Source organism: Phyllostomus discolor, chromosome 3 (genome assembly GCF_004126475.2).
Source record: "Phyllostomus discolor isolate MPI-MPIP mPhyDis1 chromosome 3, mPhyDis1.pri.v3, whole genome shotgun sequence".
Lineage (NCBI taxonomy): Eukaryota > Metazoa > Chordata > Mammalia > Chiroptera > Phyllostomidae > Phyllostomus > Phyllostomus discolor.
In genome coordinates this window covers 189,529,796-189,540,717 of record NC_040905.2, presented here as the reverse complement: position 1 = coordinate 189,540,717, position 10,922 = coordinate 189,529,796, and the positions used below count along the sequence as shown (strand labels likewise).

Below are 10,922 nucleotides of genomic sequence, written 5' to 3'. Positions count from 1 at the left end.
ATATTATAAATTACATGGGCAATAAATACATTTAAACGATACCCACTATAAGTGCAATCACTTTCTCCCTCCCTATCATCAGTATACACTTTAGACTTATTAGGTTAACTTAGCTTTGTTTATCAGATTACTTTTTAAATAATAATTATTAAATAGTTATTTTTAAAATCAGGTTTATTGCTGCTTCTGTTGTGGGAAACTTGGTTCTTCTGGCTGACATAGTGAAGAATTAAAGATCAGCAAGTTGGTTCAAGTTGGTTAGTGTGCAAGCAGAGTTTATTACTAGTACCTTCTCAGGGAAGAGAATGGCAGGTGGAGGTGGGTGGCAAAGGTGTAGGCATAGGTAAAGGCAAGAGGCAAAAGACAAGGCAAGGCACAGGCAGCAAGGCGTCAGGTCCTTTGTCCTGAGGACTCACACAGTTTGCGGGGTGGGGGTGCAGGAGTTATGTATCAATTTGGCAGGCCAAGGTGGTACATGTTCTTTCATGGGAAGGCATGACCACCTAAATGTATGCCTGTGGGAAGATCTGTTAACCCAGATCCTTATCTTGCTCCAGACCAACCCCTTGTCATCCCTTGTAAAACAGGTACATGGCCAGGGGACAGTTAATCAAAGTTAGGGCAGTTAACCAAAATTATTTGGGGGCTTTTTTTAAGCACCTGTGAACTCCTCTGACCCCTCCCCCTTCTACATTACATTTTTCTTTTCTTAAATTACACTGCTCTTAAAGCGAAATTAGAAATGAGAAGTATGTTTCCTTTTATTCTAGGGTGACTTAGAGGATAAAAATACAGTTAATATTACAAAATTACAAGGACCTATGAGTACCTTTTACTGTGTAGGACTATTTCACCTTACCTTGTCCCATAAATCAAGTCTGGGGTTTTGTTTTGTTTTGTTTTGTTTTTGCTTGTTTGTTTTTAATCTAACAAAAGAGATTGCTATCATTTTAAAAAAAGAGAACTATGGAGTTCTTTCTTTCAGTCTATTTGATCATCTGTAAATGGAAGTGCTGGGTTCAATGAAATCCTGAAAACTCTGCAGCCTTTTATATTGTACAAAAAGTGGTGCCGCTGAGGATCTCTCTGAGACTGGCCGAGTCTCCTTTGTTATAGGACACACAGAGGAGGACTCATAGTTAATTTCCATCAGCAGGTTTAGTCAGAACTTCTCTGGCCACACTGACTTCGGGCATTTGGCCCTCAACGTGGATACAGCATCTTTGTTTTTCTCCACTGATGTTCTCAATACTCTGCCTTCTATCCTCAACCCACCTTCTCCCCAGGTAAATAGATAATTGCTCTTTCTCATTAAACAGTTTGCTTTATTGCTTTTAACTTTCTTTTGTAAATATAGTCCAGTGAGGACACTTTCCAGTAGGAAAAGTGGGGAGAAGCAAATACTTTAAATTATTGATCATTTTGCTACACTACTTAATCCCTGTCTAGCTGTGATAAATAATCTCTGTCCTTCGACCCCTTTGGCTCATTTATACATGCTAATTTTCTATGGCATAGTCTGTTCCCTTCTATGGACAGTGTAAATTAGGCATCACAAACAACAGCTATACAAGAAGCCAACACATTTTTCCTTTTGCTTCAGCTATTTTGAATTTGCATTCGACCATTACAACAGAAAAAAGTCCTGAAAAATAAAAATGAAGTCTATGCATTTAACAGACCTTAAATCATGTAAAAAAAATAGACAATACCAAACAAGGAGGATTTCTCCAACTTTAGGTCTGAGGATGTTCACTTACAAACAGCAAAGCTACTGGACGAATTGTTGCTTGTTGTATCTTTAACCACGCCCCATTTGTCTACACACGCTAAGGCTTTCGGGTCTTGGTAGGAGGGAAGTCAGGATATTGGTATATTTGCTGCTTATTGCCTTCTTTAATAAAATCCTACTAGAAAAAGCCAACCTTTTATGTAAGCTGCCTATGTAAAAGAGGAAAAGGAAAAAATACAGTTTTGTTGAGAAGTGCTATCTGCTGGGAGTCAGCAATCCAAGCAGTTGCGAGTCAGATAATTATGCCCCTCGTGTAGCTGGAAAAGTCTTCAGATGAACTGCCCAAATTATCTGTCCTCAAATTAACATTAGCACATGAAAGGATGGGGAATTGGAGATAACAATGGGGATGAAATTTACAACCTAGCTAAAGCCAGGGACAGAGCAAAGCCAGACGTCTTAGGCTTTGCTAAACGCTTTTCTTCCTGAACTAACAAAGATAATATGTATATCCCTGGACTGCAGTAGGGGATCAGAATCAGATCAGCTGGGTCTCACAACCACACCCTATCCTTTCCAAGGTGAACCCCAAATACAGACGACTTCACTGAGGGCCGAGGGTTAATAAGCAAGTGTCTCAGAAGTGCTGCTAAGGCAGAAAACCTTAAGGCAGGGTCAAGGTTTAAAGGCCACAACTGATCCACTTCTTTAGTTTATTTACTAGGTCTTAAAGTCAAGAAAATTCAAATGGCCCCATATCCAAGTTTGAAGAAAAAATTCCAGATAAACTCCTACCAAGGAAAGGTCTGGGTTGATTAAAAACAGAATGAAAATAAACGAGTGAACAAACAAAAGGGAGTGCAACTCCAGGTCCTTGGAACCACGTCAGAGAGAAATGAGACGCTGAAGTTGTGCACCCACCCCCTCAGGGAAAAAAAAAAAAAAAAAAAAAAAAAACAGAGAAAGAGAGAGAGAATCTTTTCTGTGGCAATAGGAGTGAGGAGACATTCCCTGGAAACAGAAAATTGAGTGAGGGGAAGTGGCCAACAAGAAGACAGCAGTAAATTGACTGAACTTGATTGACTTGACCAAGAAAAATTCATGTTACCCAGTGATCCTAGACTCAGCACTAGAAACAGGAGTGAGTTTTCTGCTTCTCTGGAAGAGGCAGATCTTTGTTTCACATACATTATTGAAAAGCAATATTTATACTGTATACAGAGAAGGAAAGCCTAGCTCTAGGAAGTTTTTTTTTCTTTTTAAAAAAGAATATTTTGCACTTTCTCCTGGTAACAGAACACTTGGCTCCTTTTTCATCTGATGGAATCATATGAGTTCAGTTCCCCAAAATGGTAGGCTAAAAAGGTGTTGACAGAATGAAATTAGAGTCGATTAAAAATCTGAGATGCACCAAGCCTCATGTAACATGTTGCTGCTAAGGATCCCACGTGGAGAGAGAGGCAGAGCTCTGATCACCAACCAGTATGTCTTTAGATCATTTCTATCTTTTTTATAGATTCATTCCCTCTTTGATAAGGCATCGTTCCTTTTTCTTTCAATTTTTTGTCCATGGTTGTTCTTTACCTTTGGTATACCAGGGATAGGGCTTAAGTTGAGTGGGGAAGTTTTGCTGGGATTAGGAGCCGCTAATCAGACTCTGGAGCAGTCAAACCACCTGTAACTTGAATGGGAGATCTAGAAAGAAAAAAACACAATGGCATAGGCCCAAAATTTGAATACAAATTCTTCTTCCTGAAACTGAAAAGTGCCTGACAAGCTTTAGAACTGAGCAGAAATTGATGCTTTGGTGCTGAGAGGAAGAGTTTGAAGTCTAAATTTCACTAAGTTTGTGGAGCAAGGTAAAAATCTTGATCTTTATTTACTTGAAAGCTCATCAAGGTCACAGTTTAAGAGTGAGAACCACATATCCAGAGTAAGGGATTCAACCTAAGGCTAGACAAAAACTGAAATAGGTCCACCCAAACACAACCTAAATCCTGATACTGAAACTTGGCAAGAGTCTACATGATTCACCAGTAATTTACCACTTGTGGGAACAAAGACCCACAGTCTTTGGGGAAGTACAATACCCACTATTCAATAAGAAACTACTAGGCATGTAAAGAAGAAAAAAAATTGGTTTGTATTCAAGGAAAAAAAAAGCAGCCCTGGCTGGTGTGGCTCAGTGGATTGAGTGCCGTCCTATGAAACAAAGGGTCCCCAGGTCAGTTCCCAGTCAGGGCACATGCCTGGGTTGCAGTCCAGGTCCCTGGTAGAGAGCACATCAGGGGCCACCACACACTGATGTTTCTCTCCCTCTCTTTCTCCCTCCCTTCTCCTTTATAAAAATAAATAAAATCTTCAAAATATATAGACACAGTCACACAGATGACCTAGACTTTAAATTTAGCAAGATAAAACTGTAAAATAACTATGCATGAATATGCATAATAATGTAAAGGAGAATATAAATATGATGGACATGGAGAATCTGAAGAGAAATTTCAATTCTAAAATTGAAAAATATAATATGTGAAATCTTCAGATTGGCTTAGTAGCAGTATTAGACATTGCAAAAGAAATACTAAGTAAATCTAAAAACAAATCAATAGCAATTATTTAAAGTGAAGCACAGAGGGAATAAAGATAGAAAAATAATAGTATCATAATCTGTGGGACAAGATCAAGAGATCTAAAACGCACATAAATAGGTTCCTAGAAAAAGAAGAGAGAGGGTAAGGGGCAGAAAATACATATGTACATATAATATTTGAAATTTCCCAATTCTGACAAAAGAAAAAAACCTCACCAGTTCGCGGTGCTTCATGAACCCTAAGGAGGAGGAAAACAAAAACCAGAGTATTCATGAGAAGAGGTGCTAAGTGGCATTAATCATCAAGGAAATGTAAATAAAAATTAGAATGAGAAATCATTTTATGTCTACTGTAGTAACTAAAATTTGAAAATTTGTAATATCAAATATTGGTGCAGATGTAGCACCTTGGGTACTTATCCAAGAGAAGTGTACACATATATTCGCAAAAATACTTCTACAAGAAAGTTAGCAGCAGCTCTATGTATAACCACCAAAAGCTAGGAGCAATGACGGAAATGTTCATAGTGAGGCGAGTGGCACATTCTTATGATGGAGCAAGTAGAAAGTGCTGATGCCTGCTATAACAGATGAATCTCGAAAGAAAAAACACGCCGAGTGAAACAAGTCAGATGCAAAACTTACATGTGATGTGTGAGGCCAATTTTATAAAGTTAAAGATCGGGCAAAACTAATCCGCGTGATAAAAATCAGAACAGTAATTGCCTCTGCTACAGGTGGATTGGTTTTAATGGGGCATGAAGGAACTTTCGGAGGTGATGAAAATGTTCTATATCTTAATTGTAGTGTTACTTACATGGATACATTAATTTTTCAAAGCTCATAGAACTCTGCATTTTGCTGTAGGTAAATTATACCTCTGTAAAAATTATTATGAAAAAGAATTTCAGAACAAAGTCTTTAGGTAGCATATTCATTGTATGTTAATTTCTTAGTCCCTGTTTCCTAATGTCATCTATTTGGAATTTTATTTTATTCGTTTTCAGTTACTTGTTTGTGTTTGTGTTTAAACATATTGTATATTTTAGAGTCAGTAGAAAATATAAATCTTTCATGCAATATAGGGTTTAAGTTTAGCATTGCAGTATATCAATATATTGATTACCCTATATAATTTATTTCTTTATTAATAAATATTTTAAGTACTGCACATTATTTATAATGTAACAACATGTACTCTGTACATTTACTCTAAAGCTGTATTTACCCTGCATGATTTATTTACTCATTAATGAATACTTTCCAGCACTATGTAATATAACCGTGGGCACACTAGGTAAAAAGCCAGAATCCGCGCTATCACAGGGTTGCCACCTATGAGACTACCATAGGAAATTGCAATTAACACATAAAATAAACCAACACAATCATCTAAGACACAGGTGGCAAACACAAGGCCCGTGGGCCAAATCCAGCCCTCTACCTTGTTTTATCTAGCCCAGCATCTTGTTTCTATCTGGGGCAGTGCCGAGCTCTTGCTTAACTGTTAAGGAGTAGTTAACATTTATACAGTCCTAAAATTACATTCGGCCCTTTGAAGGCAACCTCGAGGCTGACGTGATTCTTGGTGAAAATGAGTGTGACACCCTGATCTAAGACCTCAGAAGTGCCCATTGAATCTAGCAGTGCAGAGGTTGTTGGAATTCCTGCAAGAACCTTGCCAGTGGAATATTAGAAACCAAAGTCACTTTAAGGGTAAATGGGCTATGAAGTGCATACAGCAAGTCCTGACTTGTTTTGTGGCTCTGGAGGTAAGGATAGTCGAAGCCGTTTGGAAAGAGATCTGGAGTCAAGTAAAGTGAGTTTGTTTTGACATTGAGGTGAGAGGTAAGCGTATCCCTAAGAGTAAGAGAGAGGAACTGTTGGTCAGGGAGAATAAAAAAATTGAGACTAAGGGGATTTTTTGAAAGAGCAAGGTATCTCAGAGGGTAGAAAGTGAAGGGATCGCCCACATCTACGGCTGTCTCTATAAAAGACCCAGATGCCTCATCTGTTATCATTTGAGGGAAGGAAGAAAGTGGTGTATTTAATTTCAAGGGGGAAAGTAAAGAAGGGCCCTCTGCTACCTCTAAAGAAATTGGAAGAGACGTGATATAATGATATTAAGGAAAAGAGTGACTTGATAGGATATTGATAAGATAAGAAATATCTGGTTTGGATAATTAAGGAGGAACTGACTGACCAAAAGAAATGCAGAATATTTGTCAGGGCCTGGTGAGGTTATAGAATTTATAATAATATCATAATAATATCAATTTTTGTGTTGCTGTGAGTTTTCATTAGCATGGCTCAGTATTAGTAGCATGGCGTCGTATAAAGTGATAAAGGTAATCACATTGGCTCATGGTTTCGGTTTTACCAGTCAAGAATAAGAACAGAACAACAAGATCAGCCATTTTAGTATAATTGCAAGAGAATAATTAGAATGATACCAAGGAGACAGAGGCATGAGGTGTCTGAAAGGTACAAAAATACAATTGTACTGAAAAGATAAATATAACCAATGAAAAAGAATGAAGAAATTGTTACTTTCTGGTGTCAGTATGTCTGACACCTCCCTGAGTCTTTGTATGTCAGCAAATTAACATAGTACAATTGGAAAATAAACAGATGGTCACTGGAAATGTGCATTTTTTTCCAAAGCAGATGATGTGTTTCCCAAAGAACAAATATTAAGCTACAAATAATGGTAATGTTTGGTCTTTTTAGTTTCAGCAAACATTTATGTCATTATTGCCTATGGCAGCATCTATCACAGCATTATGGCAAGTCGTGAATTTTGTGAATCGTTTCCCTGCCATATGGGATAACTAATTTTAGGAGACTTTTTAAAATCCTCATCGATTTGGCAGATTTAATTCACAAAAAATGTTCAGAGTGAAAATCTTAATTTTTCAAAAGGGGCATTGTGAAAGACATCTGCTTATCCCCGGCACTAAACTATAATCAGTGACTCTGAAAAAAAGCTACACCACATTTAAGGGGATGAGCGTGTTCTCCCTACCTTGACTAGCGTGATAAGCAAAAGGAAGGGAGCTCATCACTTCTTTTCTATTCTTTCTTTTCCTAATATGACTAAATTTATTCAGTCACCTAGTAAAAGTTTTGATGGTAAGTATCCAATAGTAAAAAATCCAAAAAAGATTTGTAGCTTTCTAATCTAGTAATACAAAATGCACGACTACATACAGGCAAACAGAGGTGGGCAGGGGGGAAAAGAAGACTGTGGTTGAGGTCTGGTAATAAATAATTACAGAAATAGAGATGATCTCTATTGTAGTGTCTTCTACCGCCAATACTCCAGTGAAAATGTAACCAAAACAGAACCATTTTTTAATAACTCAGGAGGAAGGTGACATCGGCTGAGACTCTGGTAATACACTTTAAAGGCTGTAGAAGAGCTGCCCCAACCCCCTGTGCAGTCTGGACATATGGTAGCTTGTAGTTTCTTCTAAAAGGAATATAACATTTTCAGTTTAGATTAAGAACTGAAAAACTATGGGTGCACATAACAAGGGGCTCAGTCCTTTACTGTTATTTGTACTATACATTTTTTTAAATCCAGCTTTAAAAATAAGCACCGAGTCACTTTCTTATAAGGTAGGCAAATGATCCTCCCCTGTTATGAAAAGTGTGAATTGGTAATATTTTTCCTGAACATTTAGAAAATAGGCAATGAGATTTAGTACTTTGGTTTGGGTTCAAGTAGCAGGCTTGCAATAAAGATTTTTGAATGAAAAGGCCTCACATTAAGGATGTATCATCTCACTTCTCAATGTGCAGAAAGTCTGACTGAAAGAAGCTAAAACTAACTCACTCAGCATTAACATGCCTCTTTCTTTTATTGGAATTTTACTTTATTTTTTAAATCTATTTTATTGATTATGCTATTACAATGGTCCCATTTTCTCACCTTTATGCTCCTCTGCCCTGTACCCTCTCTCCCACCAGCATTCCCCCATTTTAGTTCATGTCCATGGGTTGTACATGTAAGTTCTTCAGCTTCTCCATTTCCCATACTATTCTTAGCCTCCCCCTGTCTATTTTTAAACCTACCATTTATGCCCCTTATTCCCTGTACCCTTTACCCTCCAAACTTCCCCCACCACCTCCCCACTGATAACCCTCCAGGTGATCTCCATTTCTGTGATTTTGTTCCTGTTCTAGTTGTTTGCTTAGTTTGCTTTTGTTTGTTTTTGTTTTCTTAGGTTCTGTTGTTAATTGCGAGTTTGTTGTCATTTTACTGTTCATAGTTTTGATTGCCTTCTTTTTCTTACATAAGTCCCTTTAACAGTTCATATAATATGGGCTTGGTGATGATGAACTCCTTTAACTTGACCTTACCTGGAAAGCACTTTATCTGCCCTTCCATTCTAAATGATAGCTTTGCTGGATAGAATAATCTTGGATGTAGGTCCTTGCCTTTCATGACTTCAAATACTTCTTTCCAGCCTCATCTTGTCTGCAAGGTTTCTTTTGAGAAACTGGCTTATAGTCATATGGCAATTCCTTTGTAGGTAATTGTTCTCTTCTGCTTTTCTCTTGCTGTTTTTAAGATTCTCTCCTTATCTTTAATCTCGGGTAATGTAATTATGATGTGCCTTGGTGTGTGCTTCCTTGGGTCCAACTTCTTTGGGACTCTCTGAGCTTCCTGGACTTCCCGGAAGTCTATTTCCTTTGCCAGATTAGGGAAGTTCTCCTTCATTATTTTTTCAAATAAGGGTTCAATTTCTTGCTCTTCCTTTTCTCCTGGTACCCCTATGATTCAGATGTTGGAATGTTTAAAGTTGTCTCAGAGGTTCCTAAGCCTCTCCTCATTTTACTGAACTCTTGTTTCTTCATTCTGTTCTGGTTGAATGTTTATTTCTCCCTTCTGGTCCAAACCATTTATTTGAGTTCTAATTTCCTTCCCTTCACTATTGGTTCCCTGTACATTTTATTTCTCACTTTGTGTAGCCTTCACTTCTTCCTTTATTTTGTGACCATACTCAACTATTTCTGTGAACATCCTGATTACCAGTGTTTTGAACTTTGCATCTGGTAGGTTGGCTATCTCTTCATTGCTTAGTTGTATTTTTTCTGGAGCTTTGATCTGTTCTTTCATTTGGACCATATTTTTTTTGTCTCAGTTTGCCTGTTAGGTAGTAGGCACAGAGCCCTAAATATTCGCCAGGGTGGGGCAACCCATGTTGCTGTGTTGTGGCACTATACGTGGGGGAGCAGTATGAGAGGGAACAATGCAATTTGCTTGACTCTCAGCTGGCTTTCAGTCACTTCCTCCAATACACACAAGCAAATTGGGCCCTTCTGGTGCTGATTCCTGGGTGGGTGGTTTTGTGTACATTGTAGGACATTGTGGGTCTCGCCAATGAACTCTCCTGTGAGGCTGGGAGTTTCTCCTGCTGCCTCAACCCCAAGAAGCATTAACCTTTGTTATTTTCATGCCATCCTAAAGGCTTGCACATTTTATTTTTCAGATAATTTAACATTTTAAATACAATATGTTCTCTACCACGTGGTAAAACTTTGATAGTATTCATATAATACTGCCTATCCTAAAGGCTTGACATTTCCCCAAGAGGACCTTTGATTCTGCTTTGGAAGTTTCACATAAATTAAAATCTTCATCAAGTGTCAGTATGAGGGAGGTGACACAGGACACAGCATATACAGTCCAGTTGCCTCTTTGTATACTTATAAATTTAATTCTTTTCTGTTTCTGTAGCCTGGGTTACACAACACACACTGTGATGTACATTTGGTTCTGTTGATCAATCAGACTGACATCGAGCACCTGTCTTGTCATTCTGAGTAATCTAAACCCTCAAAGTGATTTTTCTTCTACTGTTATTCTGACTGAAAGAGACAGAAGTATGTGTTTTTATTCCATGGGTAGATAACTTATTTGTCAAATGACATGATGACCTAACCAGGGAACATTTTTGTTGAGTGCCTGCATGCATAGCATAGATGCTCCAGAAACAATAGGGAAGTATTCAACTTCAAGCGTGTACAATGAGAAATTAAGATAAAATATTCAACAGAAATATATTATAAGCCATATATTACAATTAATCTGATTTTCTATACCACCCCTGGGGAAACAGGTATCACAAACACTTAAATTTTTAAAAAATGTAAGAGATAATGTGCTTGTTATCTTGAAATCACATGGACATAGGATAAGAATTTTAAAGTATTTACAAGGCTAGAAATGGAGAACATTTTGAACTCAAGAAGGTCATGGACTACATGTACAATGTTTTTATAATATTTGCTTTGCAAAGAACTAGCCTGCTGTACTCTATCTCTTGCCTCAAAAGATCATGGCAGCTTATAGAAAGAATAAATACAGCAAAATGGTGGCTAAAATATAAACACAAATAGGGAATCCAAGTCAGTTAAAATGTGAATAAGACAGGGGCATCTGTAAACTCTAAATATATTCTGTGAGGTTCCTAACAACAAAATGAAAATGACATGATCAGTAGATACATGTTTTAAGAGAGGAGAAAATAAATATCCAAACGATTTTTAAAAAGCTATTTCCATGGGCCCCTGAAGAACATTTCTGCT

General features: G+C 37.6%; 1 long non-coding RNA gene across 1 annotated transcript; it reads right to left on the bottom strand.

Moving 5' to 3' along the window:
* Positions 1-1,081: 1,081 nt before the first annotated feature.
* Positions 1,082-9,864, bottom strand: LOC118499357. The gene is made up of 3 exons (XR_004901870.1): positions 9,759-9,864; positions 3,159-3,164; positions 1,082-1,092 (listed from the first exon to the last, which is right to left on the bottom strand). It is a non-coding gene; the product is annotated as an uncharacterized LOC118499357 (long non-coding RNA).
* Between the last annotated feature and the right edge of the window lie 1,058 nt (positions 9,865-10,922).